The sequence below is a fragment of the Fistularia commersonii genome, chromosome 12 (assembly GCF_037954325.1).
Source record: "Fistularia commersonii isolate RoL2024-O1a breed Wild chromosome 12, RoL_Fcom_v1.0, whole genome shotgun sequence".
Classification (NCBI taxonomy): domain Eukaryota; kingdom Metazoa; phylum Chordata; class Actinopteri; order Syngnathiformes; family Fistulariidae; genus Fistularia; species Fistularia commersonii.
Genome location: NC_141295.1, coordinates 6,104,795 through 6,117,387, shown reverse-complemented (window position 1 = coordinate 6,117,387; position 12,593 = coordinate 6,104,795). Strand labels below are relative to the sequence as shown.

Genomic DNA, 12,593 nt, shown 5'->3' with positions numbered 1-12,593 from the left:
GGTGACCTGAAAGAGATCAGTGACTGCAAAGTAGTTGTTGGTGGGACTGTAAGCAGACAGCATAGGATGGTGGTTTGTAGGATGACTCTGGTGACAAGGAAGATGAAGAGGACAAAGGCAGAGCAGAGGACAAAGTGGTGGAAGCTGAAAAGGGAGCAGTTGAGAAAGGGTCTGGGTGGTTAGGGTGAGCTTCTAGATGATTAGACAACAACAGCTAGTGTTATCAGCTCCGCCCTACCCTTCACCGAGTGTCCAGGATATGCAGCCTCAAGTCCGACAACACGACCACAAGGTCGATCAAAGAGCCGTGGCCTCAGGTGTCTTGGTTCCAAGTCCACATCTTCTTCTTCTTCTTTCGGCTTTTCCCGTCAGGGGTCTCCACAGCGAGTCAACCTTCTCCATCTAACCCTATTCTCCGTATCTTCCTCTCTCACACCAGCTACCTTCATATCCTCTCTCACTACGTCCATAAATCTTCTCTTTGGTCTTCCTCGAGACCTATTGCCTGACAGCTCCAATTCCAGCATCCGTCTACCAATATATTCACTATCTCTTCTCTGTACATGACCGAACCATCTCAGTCTGGCTTCTCTGACCTTCTCTCCAAAACATCGAACATGTGCCGTCCCTCTGATAGACTCATTCCTGATCCTATCCATCCTGGTCACTCCCAAAGAGAACCTCAACATCTTCATCTCCGCAACCTCTAGTTCTGCCTGCTGTCTTTTGGTCATTGGAACAGTTTCTAGTCCATACATCATCGCTGGTCTCACCACTGTCTTGTACACCTTTCCTTTTATTCTGGCCGATAGTCTTCTATCACATAGTACCCCTGACACTTTTCTCCACCCATTCCAACCTGCTTGGACCCGTCTCTTCACCTCTTTTCCGCACTCTCCGTTGCTCTGGACTGTTGACCCTAAGTACCTGAAATCCTCCAGCTTCTTGATCTCCACTCCCTGTAGCCTCACCGCTCCACCCGAGTTCCTCTCGTTCACACACATATATTCTGTCTTGCTGCGACGAACTTTCATTCCTCTCCTTTCCAGAGCATACCTCCACCTCTCTAGATTTTCCTCTACCTGTTGTCTGCTCTCACTACAGATCACAATGTCATCCGCAAACATCATGGTCCATGGGGATTCCTGTCTAACCTCATCTGTCAGCCTATCCATCACCATTGCGAACAAGAAGGGGCTCAGAGCTGATCCCTGATGGAGTCCCACCTCCACCTTGAACTTCTCTGTTACCCCTACAGCACACCGTACCAGTGTCTCACAGCTAGCATACATGTCCTGCACCAGTCTAACATACTTGTCTGCCACTCCAGACTTCCTCATACAATACCAGAGCTCCTCTCTTGGCACCCTGTCATATGCTTTTTCTAGGTCTACAAAAACGCAATGCAGCTCCCTCTGGCCTTCTCTGTACTTTTCTATTAGCATTCTCAACGCAAATACTGCATCTGTAGTACTCTTCCTAGGCATGAAGCCATACTGCTGTTCACAAATGCTGACTTCTGCTCTCAGTCTAGTTTCCACTACTCTTTCCCATAACTTCATTGTATGGCTCATCAACTTTATCCCTCTGTAGTTGCCACAATTCTGCACATCCCCTTTATTCTTAAAAATAGGCACCATCACACTTTGTCTCCATTCTTCAGGCATCTTCTCACTCTCTAAGATCCTGTTGAATAATCTAGTCAGAAAATCTACCGCTGCCTCTCCTAGACTCTTCCACACCTCCACAGGTATATCATCAGGACCAACTGCTTTTCCACTCTTCATCCTCTTCAATGCCTTCCTCACTTCACTTTTACTAATTTTTGCTACTTTGTGGTCTACAATAATCACCTCTTCTACCCTTGCCTCTCTTTCATTTTCCACATTCATCAGCTCTTCAAAGTACTCTTTCCATCTTCCCGTCACTCTTCTAGCATCTGTCAATACATTTCCCTCTCTGTCCTTAATCACCCGGACCTGTTGTAGATCCTTTCCATCTTTATCTCTCTGTTTCACCAACCTGTATAGATCATTCTCCCCCTCCTTACTATCCAACCGAGCATACAAGTCATCATAAGCCCTTTGTTTTGCCTTTGCTACCTCTATCTTTACCTTTCGCCGCATCTCCCTGAACTCCTGTCTGTTCTCTTCAGTCCTCTCAGTATCCCACTTCTTCTTCGCTAACCGCTTTCTCTGTATACACTCCTGCACTTCCTCATTCCACCACCAAGTCTCCTTATCTACTTTCCTTCCAGATGACACACCAAGTACTCTTCTACCTGTCTCCCTGATAACACTAGCTGTTGTTGTCCAATCATCTGGAAGCTCTCCCTGACCACCCAGACCCTTTCTCAACTCCTCCCTGAAAACCATGCAACACTCCTCCCTTTTCAGCTTCCACCATTTTGTCCTCTGCTCTGCCTTTGTCCTCTTCATCTTCCTTGTCACCAGAGTCATCCTACAGACCACCATCCTATGCTGTCTGGCTACACTCTCACCTACAACTACTTTGCAGTCACTGATCTCTTTCAGGTTACCCCGTCTATACAAGATGTAGTCTACCTGCGTGCTCCTACCTCCGCTTTTATAAGTTACCCTATGTTCCTGTTTTTTCTGGAAAAAGGTGTTCACTACAGCCATTTCCATCCTCTTTGCAAAATCTACCACCATCTGTCCCTCGGCATTCCTATCCTGGATACCAAATCTGCCCATCACTTCTTCATCCCCTCTATTGCCTTCACCAACATGTCCATTGAAGTCTGCACCAATGACCACTCTCTCATTTCTGGGAATATTCTGCATCACTTCATCTAACTCATTCCAGAACTTCTCCTTCTCCTCAGATTCACATCCCACCTGTGGGGCATAGCCGCTAACAACATTGAGCATCACACCTTCAATTTCCAGTTTCAGACTCATAAGTCTATCTGACATTCTTTTCACCTCTAGGACGTTCCTAACAAACTCCTCCTTCAAGATAACTCCTACTCCATTTCTCTTCTTGTCAGTACCATAATAGTACAACTTAAAGCCTGCTCCTAAGCTTCTAGCCTTACTACCTTTCCACCTGGTCTCCTGGACACACAGTATATCCACCTTCCTTCTCTGCATCATGTCGACCAACTCTCTACCTTTTCCTGTCATAGTCCCAACATTCAAAGTCCCTACTCTCACTCCCAGACTCTTTCCTTTCCTCCTCTCTCTTTGTTTCCGAACACGCACTCCTCCTCTTCTTCTTGTTCCTGTTCTTCGACCCACAGTAGCCCAATTTCCATTAGTACCCTGTAGGTCATCAGTACCAATGGCGGTCGTTGTTAACCCGGTCCGCGACCGATCCGGTATGGTATAGTTTTGGTTGACTCGCATGTTTGGTTTTGGCAAAAGTTTTACGCCGGATGCCCTTCCTGACGCAACCCTCTGCATTTATCCGGGCTTGGGACCGGCACAGGAAGACACTGCTCCGTGTCCCCCATAGGCAGGCTTGGAGAGGCACGGGCCAGTGCCGCCCTGAGGCTGCATTGGTTCCAAGTCCACATATGGACACCTTTCTGCCTGACCATGGTGTTCGTTGTGGAAGATCCTTGACGAGCGCAGAAGTCAGGATGAGCGCAGAGCGTCCCCTTGCCTGGCTCTGTGATGGAAGGGGCCCCGGTAACCCGTGTCCGGGCAAAGGAAAGTTGGGTCCAATGATTTTCTTCTTCATGGGGGTCTGCATACAAGAGTCATACCAAGAGACAGCGTCTGCAGCCGAGGATCAGATCGCCAAGGTCCCCTGCTCCGGTTACCATCCGGTTTAAACAGAACCCAGCCTCCTTGGCCCTTCCTGAGGGGCCCTGGTTACCCGTGTCCGGGCAAAGGACAGTTGGGTCCAGTGATTTTCTTCTTCATGGGGGTCTGCATACAAAGCTGGATACTTGTTGGTCATTCAGGATGAGCTTGGAGCTGTAATTCCACTGGTGTCCAGCAGAGGTGAGAAAACACCTCAGAGCTGGAGATGAAGCAAAGGATTGTCTGAAACGCCTGGTTTTCCTTCCTGCTGCAAACTCGACTCACCTGCTCCTGGAATGTGGAGACGAGCAGCTGCTCGATTGGCTGAATGTGGTCACATGATCGCACAACTGTGCCCAGTGGACTGGGAAGCCTGAGAGGAAAAGTCTTAATATCTTCAGGTGAGTGCTCCTCTTCTTCTGACTTGTGGAGGAAACTCAGTCAGATGATCCAAAGTGGTACCAAAAAAATGCCAACTTCTCCTGGTTACAGTTTAAAATGTTTCCGCCCGGTTTCGAACCGGGGACCTTTCGCGTGTGAGGCGAACGTGATAACCACTACACTACGGAAACCTGCATGAGCCTTGTCCACATCTGATGTGTTAATTCTGAAAGGAATGGAGAATCATGGTCAGCTGGACTTGTCAGACAGCAGAGTGGACAGTATCTCTGCTTGTCACGTGAAAGAGCAGAGTCACAAGGGCTGCAGTGAGCCCTTTTTGTCCAGAAAAGACAGGAACTTAGGGTTACTTATAAGAGCAGAGGTAGGAGAATGTTGTATCCGTTTTTGTATCCTCCACCACGGGACCGGACTTTGTTGTCCCGGTGTGTTCAGATGTGATCCAAGAAAAACATCAGCGCTGTCAGGAACTGTTTTAGCGATGAGTGGTTTGTTAGAGTTTTCTCTCTATATTCATAGCGATGTTATTTCCACTACTCACATGAAGACAGCCAGACGTGTGAGCACAAATGGCCTTTGTCCTCAAACAGGAACCTGCACCCATGATTGTATATTCAAGGAAGCATGAAGGCGTTGCAGCTCAGTGGTAGAGCGCAAGCATGAGGTCCCGGGTTCAATCCTCAGCACCTCCACTGTATGTCGCGTCGGATGAAAGCGTCTGCCAAATGACTGCAAAGCAAATGGCAACCTACCCCCTGATAAGGAACTTACCCCCCTGAATGGAAACAGGAATCACCCTCTCCCTGTATATGATCTTGTCAACACCACCGATACACATTCACACGATAAAAGGCCGAGCAAGGAGGAACTCGGTGGGATTCTCTGGATCTTGCCTCCAAAGAGCGCTGAGTCTCCCCCTCTGCAGAGCTCAAAAGAATAGTCACTTGTCTGTGTTATTTCTTGCGATAACCTCGGTCTCCTCTTTACAGGCTTCAACTTAGACCGGCACGAATTAGGATCTCTCTCTAACATGGTTTATTAGAGGTCAAGAAATACTCTTACGTGAATTCCCGGGCCGAAATGAACGTCACCCCGAGGGGATTGTTCACCCTCTCTAGACGTCCGCTGAGGTGCGTCCAGTCGGATGTGCAGATGAGGAGATTTCAGCCCCGACCTCAGGGAGTGGCCGTGATTTATACCACTATCTGGATGGTCCAGGTTTCTTCCTCATATGGAGTTGTTTTTCACAGCCTTTAGAAGAGGTCATCTAGGTACCAGGCCGTGTCATGAACTGGGCCTCCAGGCCTTCTGGGATTCGTCATTGCTCGTGCATTGGGGGTGTTAGTGGAAAAATACAAAGTTGGGTGCACTTTTGCCATCACGTGATGGGTTCCCGTGTGTGAATCTCGCGCGAATTTTAACAGTTGGTAGACTACATCTTGTGTAGAAGAGGTGACCTGAAAGGGATCAGTGACTCCAACATAGTTGTTGGTGAGAGCGTAAGCAGGCAGCATAGGATGGTGGTTTGTAGGATGACTCTGGTGACAAGGAAGATGAAGAGGACAAAGTGGTGGAAGCTGAAAAGGGAGGAGTGTTGCATGGTTTTCAGGGAGGAGTTGAGAAAGGCTCCAGGTGGTCAGGGTGAGCTTCTAGATGATTGGACAACAACAGCTAGTGTCATCAGCTCCGCCCTACCCTTCACCGAGTGTCCAGGATGTGCAGCCTCAAGTCCGACAACACGACCACAAGGTCGATCGAAGAACCGTGGCCTCAGGTGTCTTGGTTCCAAGTGCAAATATGGACACCTTCATTCCTGACCATGGTGTTAGTTGTGGACAATCGGTGACCAGCACAGAAGTCAGGATGAGCTTGGAGCTGTAATTCCACTGCACGTACTGTCCACAGCATAGTGGACAGTATCTCTGCCTGTTACATGGAGGAGCGGAGTTTGCTTCCCCGACGGAGAGGAAACGTGATAACCACTACACTACGGAAACCTGCAGGTGCATTGTCCACATGTGATTTCTTAATTCAGAAGGGAATGGAGAATCAGGGTCAGCTGGACTTGTCTAGTGCACATATGGACACCTTCATGCCTGACCATGGTGTTGGTTATGGACAATCTGTGATGAGCAAAGAAGTCCAATAGCACAACACCTGTTGTGGGGGGGTATTCCTCCGAATCACGCCCTTCCCAGTCGCAAAGTCGTAGCCTACGGGAGCATTGGTCACAGGAGGCAGAACTGACTCTTCAGGGATGCTTCGAGACGACGGACTTGGATGTGCTCTGCGAGGACCAGGGAGACGACATCAGAAGACTCTCCGACTGTATAACTGACTATGTCAACTTCTGCACGGACAACATCATCCCCACCAAGACTGTGCGTTGTTTCTCAAACAACAAACCCTGGGTGACTAAGGACATTAAAGACATGCTGAACAGGAAGAAGGCGGCATTCAGAAGTGGAGACAAAGAGGAACTGAAGAAGGTGCAGACTGAGCTGAGGGAGAAGATTGCAGAGGGAAAGGACAGTTTCAGGAGGAAGCTGGAGAGCAAACTCCAGCAGAACAACATGAGGGAGGTGTGGAGTGGGTTGAAAACCATCACTGGCCATGGAAAACAAGCAAGCCAGATGATGGAAGGAGACTTGTAGGAGGCAAACGAACTAAACCTGTTTTTTAACAGATTTGATGAAGGTGCCTCCGCCCACCCTCCCCCCAGCTCCTCTCAGGACTTTCCTTCCCCTGCGCCCTCACCCCTCACTTTAAGGAGCTTTCCCCCTCCCCCACGCACCTCTTCTGCTCCCCTGGATGATGTCTCGTTTACACCTCAGCCCTCCTGCCCCCCACTGGGACTCTCTCCACCCCCTCCTGTCGAACGTGATAACCACTACACTACGGAAACCTGCAGGTTTGGTCTCTACATCTGAGATGTTAATTCAGAAGGGAATGGAGAATCAGGGTCAGCTGGACTTGTCAGACAGCAGAGTGGAAAGTATCTCTGCCTGTTACGTGAAAGAGCAGAGTTCACAAGGGCTGTGGTGAGCCCTTTTTGTCCAGAAAAGACAGGAACTTAGGGTAACTTATAAGAGCAGAGGTAGGAGAATGTGGGTAGACTACATCTTGTATAGACAAGGTGACCTGAAAGAGATCGGTGACTGCAGAGTAGTTGTTGGTGGGACTGTAAGCAGGCAGCATAGGATGGTGGTTTGTAGGATGACTCTGGTGACAAGGAAGATGAAGAGGACAAAGACAGCAGAGGACAAAGTGGTGGAAGCTGAAAAGGGAGCAGTTGAGAAAGGGTCTGGGTGGTCAGGGTGAGCTTCTAGATGATTAGACAACAACAGCTAGTGTTATCAGCTCCGCCCTACCCTTCACCGAGTGTCCAGGATATAAGAATAAGAATAAGAATAAGAATAAGAACAACTTTATTAATCCAGAAGGAAATTGCAGTGCCAGAGTTACAGAAAATATAACAGTAATAAATAATAAAAGAAAGGCAGAATTAGAAATAAAAATAAACTATAAACCAGAAAGTGTATCAGTGAAACTATAAAGTGTCTTAGTAAGCAGTGATAAAACTATAAGTGTCTTAGTAACAAGTGAGGTAAGGAGTGCACAATAGTATGATAGAAGGGAACATTGTAGTGTAGCTGTTATGAGATGAGATGAAATATTGTACAGTTTCTGAATATTGCACAGAAATGAGATATTGCACATTTTTGTTTGTTTTTAGGTTAAAGATAGGTTTTTATGGTTGCCGGCGGCTGAATGGAGAGGAATTAAAAAGTCTGATCGCCTCAGGTAGGAAAGACGTCAACAGCAGAGTGGACAGTATCTCTGCCTGTTACGTGGAGGAGCGGAGTTTGCTTCCCCGATGGAGAGGAAACTCTCGTCACCTCCAGCTCATATGTTTCTCCACGTAAACAACTCGAAATACATCCTGATGAACTAATGGAGCCATTTGGTTTGACTTTGACATGAGCATCGGAAGCAGAGAGAGAAGAGGAAAGGCAAGAGTTTGGGACTGAGAGGAGGAACTTTGATATCTGGACTATGACAGGAAAAGGTAGAGAGTTGGTGGACATGGTTTGTGGAATGATGTGGACTGAACCACCTCCAGCTCAGTGTCACAAAGACAAAGGAGCTGGTGGTGGATTTCAGGAAACAGAGGACCCATCCGACCCCGGTCACCATCAGGGGTACAGAGGTGGACATTGTGGACAGTTATAAGTACCTGGGTGTCCACTTGGACAGTAAACCGGACTGAACTGTTAACACCAACGCCATCTTCAAGAAGGGTCAGAGCCGCCTGTTCTTCCTCAGGAGGCTCAGATCTTTCAACGTCTGCAGGTCCATGCTGCAGATGTTCTACCACTCGGTGGTGTCCGGCGTCATCTTCTACGCTGTTGTGTTCTGGGCAGCAGGATCAAGACAGCTGATGCTAACAGACTCAACAAGCTCATCAGGAGAGCTGGATCTGTCCTGGGAGTGGAGCTGGAGTCTGTGGTGCAGGTGTCAGAGAGGAGGATGCTGAGGAAGCTCCTCAGCATCATGGACAACGTCCATCACCCCCTGCATGGACACTGACGTCCTGTCAGAGCTCTTTCAGCCGTAGACTGATTCCACCGAGGAGCTCCACTGAACGCCACAGGAGGTCTTTCCTCCCTGAGGCGATCAGACTTTTTAATTCCTCTCCATTCCGCCGCCAGCAACCATAAAAACCTATCTTTAACCTAAAAAAAACAAAAACTGTGCAATATTTCATTTCATAACAGCTACACTACAATTTTTCCTTTATCATACTATTGTGCACTCCTTACCTCACTTGTTATGAAGACACTTCATAGTTTCACTGAGACACTCTATAGTTTATAGTTTATTTTATTTCTAATTCTGCCTTTTCTTTTTATTATTTATTACTGTTATATTTTCTGTAACTCTGGCACAACAATTTCCTTCGGGATTAATAAAGTTGTTCTTATCTTGACCAGCACAGAAGTCAGGATGAGCCCTGAGCTGGAATTCCACTGGTGTCCAGCAGAGGTGAGAAAACACCCCAGAGCTGGAGATGAAGCCAGAAGATTGGCTGAAACGCCTGGTTCTCCTTCCTGCTGCAAACTCGACTCACCTGCTCCTGGAATGTGGAGATGAGCAGCTGCTCGATTGGCTGAATGTGGTCACATGATCGCACACCTGTGCCCAGTGGACTGGGAAGCCTGAGAGGAAAAGTCTTAATATCCACAGGTGAGTGCTCCTCTTCTTCTGACTTGTGGAGGAAACAGGGTCAGATGATCCAAAGTGGTACCAAGAAAATGCCAACTTCTCCGGGCTACAGCTTAAAATGTTTCCGCCCGGTTTCGAACCGAGGACCTTTCGCGTGTGAGGCGAACGTGATAACCACTACACTACGGAAACCTGCTGGATTGCTGTGATAATTTCTCAATTTAGTACTAAAAGGAGAATCCTGGTTAGTTGGATCTTCTCAGATCATCTTCATCCCACGTTCGTATCGTGGACAGTATCTCCACCTGTCTGCGAAACACTCCTCGACGAGGAGGAAACACTCTTCGTGCAAGGAAGTGTCACAATCAATGCTTTGAATCTCTTGAATCTTTTCTCCTAACATGCCAAAGGTTACAGGCTGGCCTTTAAATTCCTAATTCTGAAATATTTGTCATGGAGATGAAGAGGGAAGCATTTCCCAGATATATTGATAAGTTGCATCCAAGGATTTGGTCTTTTTAGCTTTGCAAGATTCATTTCAGGAGGCAGATTGGCTCAGGTGTGTCGAATCCACTGAATGAAGATGGATATTTTAAGGTTTAAGTGAATTCATTAAACCGCTAACATTCATAGAGACTGAAGAAGTGGATGCACGTTTTATTTACAGGTTGCAGGCAGTTGGAAGGGACAAGGGTCAGTGAGGAACAAACTGTTAAAAGTTATCTTTTGAGATTTTTACAGTCTGTCAATGTGTCTCTATGTTAGTTTACTGGACAGTATCTTCACCTGTCATGCGGAAAAAACCGGTGTTCGATTCCCCGACGGGGAGGAAACACTCTTTTTTTGATTTATTACCTTTTGTGTATTTCATTTTAACTCTTGTAACAGAGGGTTTCATGCTAACGCACTAAGCTAAGGGACACAACAGGGTTGCTAGAAAGCTGCAAGCTAAAGAGTAAAGCGAGATTGTGGTAGAAATAAAGCCATATATCTGGAGCACCTCGGAGCCAATCAGCTGTCATTGCAAAGTCTCGCCACTAGATGGCGCCAGATGATTGGCTAGACTCACCTGCGTCTGGAATCAGGCGATGAGCAGCTGCTCGCTGATTGGCTGGATCTGGTCACCTGATCGCACATATATGTGTCCATCTCCTGAGTCCAGTGGACAGTAAACATCTAGTAAACATCTTAATATCCACAGGTGAGTGATTTCCTGCACTGTTTATTTACATTTTAGTTAGTTTAGTTTAGTTAGTGTCTGTGAGATCTCTATTTGTATGAACACTGTTCAAAACTGTGCGGTCCAGTTTTACACACTAGGTTTTTAATTCCTCCTTCTGCATTGCTTGTCATGAAAGTATTTTGTGAATAAATGTGATGTTTTGGTATTTAAACACTGACTTTGAGTCTTTGAACTTCTGCTGATAATGATGATTTGGAAAGACTTGCGCGAGAGCAAGCAGAGCTGGCAAGTAAACACAAATGGACAGAAAAAAACTTCAGCCTGCAGACCAGCTGATTGTTATAATATTGACAATGGACGGTCGTTCTCACACCTAGAAAACATGAAGACGAACCTGCGGTCACGTTTAGTCGCATTATAATTAAGAAGCACTTTTCTTGTTATTAAGTTACTTTGTTATAGCAAAGTATGTTGTTCAAAATAAATTCAGTCTTATTGTACTCTAAAATTGTTGGTCTTTCTCTTCCATTTAGCTGTTTTCGGTATTAAAATATACATATGGCTCTCTTAGGATCAGATTTTAAAATATGTGTTTTTTTTGGCTCTCAGTCAAAAAGGTTCCCGACCCTGTCCGAGATGATTGGACAACAACAGCTAGTGTCATCAGCTCCGCCCTACCCTTCACCGAGTGTCCAGGATGTGCAGCCTCAAGTCCGACAACACGACCACAAGGTCGATCGAAGAACCGTGGCCTCAGGTGTCTTGGTTCCAAGTGCACATATGGACAACTTTCTGCCTGACCATGGTGTTAGTTGTGGAAGATCCTTGATGAGCACAGAAGTCAGGATGAGCTTGGAGCTGTAATTCCACTGGTGTCCAGCAGAGGTGAGAAAACACCCCAGAGCTGGAGATGAAGCCAGAAGATTGGCTGAAACGCCTGGTTCTCCTTCCTGCTGCAAACTCGACTCACCTGCTCCTGGAATGAGGAGACGAGCAGCTGCTTGCTGATTGGCCAGATGTGGTCACATGATCGCACACCTGTGCCCAGTGGACTGGGAAGCCTGAGAGGAAAAGTCCTAATATCTACAGGTGAGTGCTCCTCTTCTTCTGACTTGTGGAGGAAACAGGGTCGGATGATCCAAAGTGGTACCAAAAAATGCCAACTTCTCCGGGCCACAGCTTAAAATGCCTCCGCCCGGATTTGAACCGAGGACCTTTCGCGTGTAAGGCGAATGTGATAACCACTACACTACGGAAACCTGCAGGTGCCTTGTCCACATCTGATTTCTTAATTCAGAAGGGAATGGAGAATCAGGGTCAGCTGGACTTGTCAGACAGCATAGTGGACAGTATCTCTGCTTGTCACGTGGAAGAACGGAGTTCACAAGGGCTGCAGTGAGCCCTTTATTTCCAGAAAAGACAGGAACTTAGGGTAACTTATAAGAGCAGAGGTAGGAGCACTTAGGTAGACTACATCTTGTACAGACGAGGTGACCTGAAAGAGATCAGTGACTGCAGAGTAGTTGTAGGTGAGAGTGTAAGCAGGCAGCATAGGATGGTGGTTTGTAGGATGACTCTGGTGACAAGGAAGATGAAGAGGACAAAGGCAGAGCAGAGGACAAAGTGGTGGAAGCTGAAAAGGGAGGAGTTGAGAAAGGCTCTGGGTGGTCAGGGAGAGCTTCTAGATGATTGGACAACAACAGCTAGTGTTATCACATATGGACACCTTTCTGTAACAATGCGGACTCTGTACCGGTCTGTCGTGGTGAAGAGGGAGCTGAGCCAAAAGGCGAAGCTCTCAATTTACTGGTCCATCTACATTCCCACCCTCACCTATGGTCACGAGCTGTGGGTGGTGACCTAAAGAACGAGATGAAAGAAGCGGACGAAGGGACTTTCCTCCGCAGGGTGGCCAGACTCTCCCTTAGAGACGGGGTGAGAAGTTGGGTCATCTGGGAGGAGCTCGAAGTAGAGGAGAGGAGTCAGATGCGGGGACTCCTGGACACCTCGCAGGG

General features: G+C 47.3%; 3 non-coding genes across 3 annotated transcripts; all 3 read right to left on the bottom strand.

Moving 5' to 3' along the window:
• Positions 1–4,269: 4,269 nt before the first annotated feature.
• trnav-cac (transfer RNA valine (anticodon CAC)) lies at positions 4,270–4,342 on the bottom strand. Its single transcript has one exon. It is a non-coding gene; the product is annotated as a tRNA-Val (tRNA).
• Positions 4,343–9,514: 5,172 nt separating this feature from the next.
• trnav-cac (transfer RNA valine (anticodon CAC)) lies at positions 9,515–9,587 on the bottom strand. Its single transcript has one exon. It is a non-coding gene; the product is annotated as a tRNA-Val (tRNA).
• A 2,177-nt stretch (positions 9,588–11,764) lies between these two features.
• Positions 11,765–11,837, bottom strand: trnav-uac (transfer RNA valine (anticodon UAC)). The gene has a single exon. It is a non-coding gene; the product is annotated as a tRNA-Val (tRNA).
• Positions 11,838–12,593: the final 756 nt, after the last annotated feature.